Source organism: Thamnophis sirtalis, unplaced genomic scaffold (genome assembly GCF_051295495.1).
Source record: "Thamnophis sirtalis isolate CommonGarterSnake01/CBP01778 unplaced genomic scaffold, rThaSir2_p1.2 scaffold_11, whole genome shotgun sequence".
In the NCBI taxonomy this organism is placed as follows: domain Eukaryota; kingdom Metazoa; phylum Chordata; class Lepidosauria; order Squamata; family Natricidae; genus Thamnophis; species Thamnophis sirtalis.
The window spans coordinates 1422578-1428793 of NW_028261391.1; positions in this window are offsets into that span (position 1 = coordinate 1422578).

Genomic DNA, 6216 nt, shown 5'->3' on the forward strand with positions numbered 1-6216 from the left:
CTAAAGAACAGGGGTCGACTTGGGAGTAAGGCCACAGGTGGACGGTGAATGGGCCCCTCCCAGAGGGAATAAGAGGAGCGAAAGGGGAGTGGAGTTTTGCAGGAAACAATTTCGCTAGATTTGTTTCAGGAGTGTGACGATCTGTCCGTGAGCCTCAGAGACTCTGTGCCAAGCCTTTCCTTGCACAGCGAGGTGGCGCAGTGGTTAGGGTGCAGTACTGAGGGCCACTACAGCTGACTGTTATCTGCAGTTCGGCGGTTCTAATCTCACCGGCTCAAGGTTGACTCAGCCTTCCATCCTTCCGAGGTGGGTGAAATGAGGACCCAGACTGTGGGGGACAATATGCTGACTCTGTAAACTGCTTAGAGAGGGCTGAAAGCCCTATGAAGCGGTATATAAGTCTAACTGCTATTGCTATTGCTATTTGGACAATATTTGCATGGCAGCTTTCCAAGATAGATAAGGTCTGTGGTCCTAAATACTCCTTTGAAAGGCTGTTTGCCAGGCCTTGGCTGAAGGTGAAGGAGAGGAATTCACATTCGTTTAAATAAAAGGGGTTTTGCCGGGACTCTGCTTCATACTTTTTGGGGAAGCCTAGATCAGAACAGGTCCCCGTTCTGATTTCCCCCCCTCCCTTTCCTTCCTCCCATAGCCATCTTTTTTTGATAAAGTTGCTACCGAAAATCTATTTGCCCTAATGGTTTCTTGGGCCTTCTCACCAGCTTTGAATTCTTGGCTTAATTCTCTCCGCCTTTCACCATAACCAACCAAACCAGAATCAGGAATGGTTTTTCCTTTGTTGTGTTCACATACCTGGAGATTTATGCCTAAGCCTTCTTTTGCAAAGCAACCCACGCCTTTTTCCTCGCCCAAGAATCTTCAAAGAGATTCTCCGATTCTGATGAGATCTCTGGGGTGTGTTTTGTGTCGTCCCACCGCCCCCCCCCCCACTGTGCTATTTCATTTTATTCTTATCCACCCATCCAGGTCATCCGCCAGAATCAACCTTCCCCTGGGCTGCATCCCTTCGGAAGGGATTCCAGAAATGCTCTTCCTTGTCTTCGGTTTGTGTCAGGCGCAAAAGACCCCCTCTCTGTCCCCAAGGGAATGGACAATCCAACTGACCGATGGGTAGCCGCTTGATAGGAGTAAGAGAAGGGTTGGCGGGATTCAAGGGAAGTTGGATTTCAGTTTTCTAGCTTGTGTCTATGTAGGGTTTCCAGGCAGATTCCTCTTTTGACTCCATCACAAGGTTCTACCACCGCTTCTCTTACACTTCTCATTCTTCTTGTTCCCCATCTCTTCCTTCCTTCCTCTCATTCTCCATCTCCTTCCTTCCTCTTCTTCTTTCCTTTCTTCCTTTCATTCCCCATCTTGTCAGGTGCAATCTCCTTCCATCGTTCCTCCCTCCCTTTGCCTCATTCCTCCCTCCCTCCTTCCTCTCCCTCCTTCCTTCCACCCTCCCTCCATTTTTCTTCCTTTTTCCTTCCTTCCTCATTCCCCATCCCTTCCTTCCTCTCATATCCCATTTCCTTCCTCATCTTCTTTCTCTTCCTTTTTCTCATCCTCATCTCCCTCCTTCCTTTTTTTCTTCTCTTCCTTTTTTCTCATCATCTCCTTGCTTCCTCCTCTCCTCCTTCCTCTATCCCTTCCTCCTTCCTTCCACCCTCCCTCCATTTTTTCTTCCTTTTTGCTTCCTTCCTTTCTCATTCCCCATCTCCTTCCTTCCTCTCATTTCCCATTTCCTTCCTCATCCTCTTTCTCTTCCTTTTTTCTCATCCTCATTACCTTCCTTCCTTCCTTTCCCTTCTCTTCCTTTTTTCTAATCCTCACCTTCTTCCTTCCCCTTCTCCTCTTCCTTTTTTCTAATCCTCATCTCCTTCCCTCTTTCCCTCCCTCCCATTCCTCATCCCCTTGCTTCCTCCCTCCTTCCTATCTCCTTCCTCTCCTTCCCACCTTGTCAGGTGCAAAAGTTCCAGGCCCACATCAGAAGGTGGAATTAAACTGATTTACGGCTGAAAGCCGATGCACAGAAAACCTCTGAACGAATGCTCAGCCCCTGCTGGGAGAAGGCTCCCCACAGAATCCAAGGGAGGTTGTAGGTTAGGCCGCTTGTGGCTACGTGGAGATTCTAGGCTGATTCCCCTTTTGACTCCACCACCCCTGGTCCTGCCACTCTTTCCCCTGCAGTTTGCACGGACACATTAACCGGCCTCCACATTGTGCCTGGTCTGTATGGTGAACCCAGCTGGTTTGCAGCCGAGTATCCAAAAGGCCCCCAACTAGACGAGGTCTAAAAATCACGAAGGAACCAAGGCGTTGCTTGCAGCATGTGGGCACCGCCTGGGGCAAGCAGGCATCACAAGGCACCTTCCACTGAGCGCGCACGGAGCCCATTGTTCCCTGCGCCTGTGAAGTCCTGGCAGCGGTGATGTTGCCCGTCAGCTCTTCTGAGCCCTTGCGCTGAAAGCCAAGCCTTGTGCCTGGCACACCCTGGGCGTTGCCAACCCAAGAGAAGATTTCCAGCAGCCTTTATTACTTAGATGGCACTGCTGGAGGCTGAGTTAACTCCCTCCCCGCCTTTAGTGAGTTCCCACCGCTCAGCGGGGTCCCTTCAGGCCACTGGTTGTTCCACGGGAAGGCTGGTGGTTGGCTGGTTCTTTGCCAAGGGATGCCAGCCTGAAGACCAAAGCATGGAGCTGAAACGGTGGTTGGCTGGAGGACAGAAAAGCTCAAAATAATCTGCCTTTGCCCGCAGGGCAGCCAGAAGAGGCAACCCTGTGAAGGAGAAGGGCGTGCCAGGAGTTGGTTCTGGGTAAACAAGGACTCCCGGCGGGCTAAATGGGGGTGAAGAGGCAACTTGTAAATGTCCTCCACTGATAACGTGGATCCTGTGGGTAGGGTTGGACTAGAAGACCTCCAAGGTTCCTTCCGGCCCCGTGATTCCGTTATTTTGGCAGGGGGTTGGACTAGAAGACCTCCAAGGTCCCTTCCGGCCCCGTGATTCCGTATCTTGGGCAGGGGGTTGGACTAGAAGACCTCCAAGGTCCTTCCGGCCCCGTGATTCCGTATCTTGGGCAGGGGTTGGACTAGAAGACCTCCAAGGTCCCTTCTTCTGGCCCTGTGATTCCGTATCTTGGGCAGGGGGTTGGACTAGAAGACCTCCAAGGTCCCTTCTTCTGGCCCTGTGATTCCGTATCTTGGGCAGGGGTTGGACTAGAAGACCTCCAAGGTCCCTTCTTCTGGCCCTGTGATTCCGTATCTTGGGCAGGGGGTTGGACTAGAAGACCTCCAAGGTCCCTTCTTCTGGCCCTGTGATTCCGTATCTTGGGCAGGGGCTGGACTAGAAGACCTCCAAGGTCCCTTCTTCCGGCCCTGTGATTCCGTATCTTGGGCAGGGGTTGGACTAGAAGACCTCCAAGGTCCCTTCTTCTGGCCCCGTGATTCCGTATCTTGGGCAGGGGGTTGGCCTAGAAGACCTCCAAGGTCCCTTCTTCTGGCCCCGTGATTCCGTATCTTGGGCAGGGGCTGGACTAGAAGACCTCCAAGGTCCCTTCTTCTGGCCCTGTGATTCCGTATCTTGGGCAGGGGGCTGGACTAGAAGACCTCCAAGGTCCCTTCTTCTGGCCCTGTGATTCCGTATCTTGGGCAGGGGGCTGGACTAGAAGACCTCCAAGGTCCCATCCGGCCCTGTGATTCCGTATCTTGGGCAGGGGGCTGGACTAGAAGACCTCCAAGGTCCCTTCCGGCCCCGTGATTCCGTATCTTGGGCAGGGGGTTGGACTAGAAGACCTCCAAGGTCCCTTCTTCCGGCCCTGTGATTCCGTATCTTGGGCAGGGGGCTGGACTGGAAGTCCTTCCTCCCTCTTAGGAAGCTTCTCCTCAATTCCAGGGTGCTCCTCTCCTGGGTGACGTTTCATTTTACGACGGTCGCGGGGTCACGATCTTTGTTGACCTTCTGATAAGCCAAGTCTATGGGGAAGCCAGATTCCCCGAACAACCCATTGAACAACTGTGGTGATTCCATTAATAATGGTGGCAAGGAAGGTCGTTAAAAATAGGGCAAAACTCACTTGACAAAATGTCTCCATCAACAACACATTCCTGCCCCAAAGCTTGGTTGGTTGGCGGAGGGGGGAGCAGTGCGCAAAGCCCCCTGGATGGATGAAGGAGGGGATTGGCAAGCCTGGATGCCAGCTACAGGCGGCCTCTTCCATGGCTAGTGAAGTGTACATTCCCTGCATCAGATGAGGAGAGCACCATCGTTGCAGAAGAAGCAAAATAGCAAGAGTTGGAAGGGACCTCTGGAGTACTGCAACGTGCTCTACATGGGGCAGCCCTTGAAGAGCATTCGGAGACTTCAGTTTGTCCAGAATGCAGCCGCGCGAGCGATTGTGGGTGCACCTCGGTTCCCCCACGTAACACCTATCCTCCGCGAGCTGCACTGGCTTCCAATCGGTCTCCGGATACGCTTCAAGGCGCTAGTCGTCACTTATAAAGCCCTTCATGGTATTGGACCTGGGTACTTGAGAGACCGCCTGCTGCCAATCACCTCCAATAGACCGATCAGATCCCACAGATTAGGCCTCCTCCGAATTCCATCCGCCGGCCAGTGTCGACTGGCGACTACCCGGAGGAGAGCCTTCTCTGTGGCTGCTCCGACCCTCTGGAACGAACTCCCCGTGGAGATTCGAACCCTCACCACCCTCCAGGCCTTCTGCAAAGCCTTAAAACCTGGCTGTTCCGACAGGCCTGGGGCTAAAGAGTTGTTGCCCCCCTCCTTGAATGGTATGGCTGTTGTGTGTTTTTAAATTACGCATTGTTATGTTTCGTTTTATTTTTTGTCTGTACCCCCCTTCCCTGATTTGAATTGTGAGCCGCCCTGAGTCCCCTTCGGGGGAAAAGGGTGGCATACAAATATAATAAATCAAATCAAATCAAATCTTCTAGTTCAACCCCCCTCGAGGAGACCCTCCACCGTTCAGACAAATGGCCGTCCAGCCTCTTCTTAAAAGACCTCCAGGACGGAGGCACTGCCAGGAAGGACCTTAGGATGGCATGGAGACTGGGAGGATTTCACCCAAATCCGTCGCAAAGAAAATAGCAAAGTGGTTCTTTCTGAATCACGGAGCAAGAAGAGCCACGGAGGACTTTTCTGATAGGTTCTTCCAAGAAGGAGACCAACTCAAGAGGGTCAACCGTGGGTCAAGAGTTCAGGACCTCCGAGAGCTGCCTATGGCATGGGTGGCAAAAGTGCCACGTACAGCCGCTGCGTGTCTGGGCAGGCGAACCCTTGCCCGTTGCTCTTCCGGATTCCAGCGCATCGGTCAGCTGGTCTTCACCGAGCCGAGGTGGCGCAGTGGTTAAATGCAGCACTGCAGGCTACTTCAGCTGACTGCTAGTTCGGCAGTTCGGCGGTTCAAATCTCACTGGCTCAAAGGTTGACTCAGCCTTCCATCCTTCCGAGGTGGGTGAAATGAGGACCCGGATTGTTGTTGGGGGCAAAATGCCGACTCTGTAAACCGCTTAGAGAGGGCTGAAAGCCCTATGAAGCGGTATATAAGTCTAACTGCTATTGCTATTCCTTCCTTCTCCCTCTATCCCTCCCTCCATCCTTTTCCTTCCTTCCTTCCTTCTCCCTCTATCTCTCTCTCCATCCTTTTCCTTCCTTCCTTCCTTCCTTCCTTCCTTCCTTCCTTCCTTCCTTCCTTCAAGGTTGACTCAGCCTTCCATCCTTCCGAGGTGAGTGAAATGAGGACCCGGATTGTTGTTGGGGGCAAATATGCTGACTCTGTAAACCGCTTAGAGAGGGCTGAAAGCCCTAGGAAGCGCTATATAAGTCTAACTGCTATTGCTATTCCTTCCTTCTCCCTCTATCCCTCCCTCCATCCTTTTCCTTCCTTCCTTCCTTCTCTCCTATCCCTCCCTCCATCCTTTTCCTTCTTCCTTCCTTCCTTCCTTCCTTCCTTCCTTCCTTCCTTCCTTCCTTCCTTCCTTCCTTCAAGGTTGACTCAGCCTTCCATCCTTCCGAGGTGGGTGAAATGAGGACCCGGATTGTTGTTGGGGGCGATATGCTGACTCTGTAAACTGCTTAGAGAGGGCTGAAAGCCCTATGAAGCGGTATATAAGTCTAACTGCTATTGCTATATTCACCATGTAGGTGCTGGGAAGATGATCTTCTGGTTTCCGGCTCGCATGCCTGCGCGAAGACCAGGG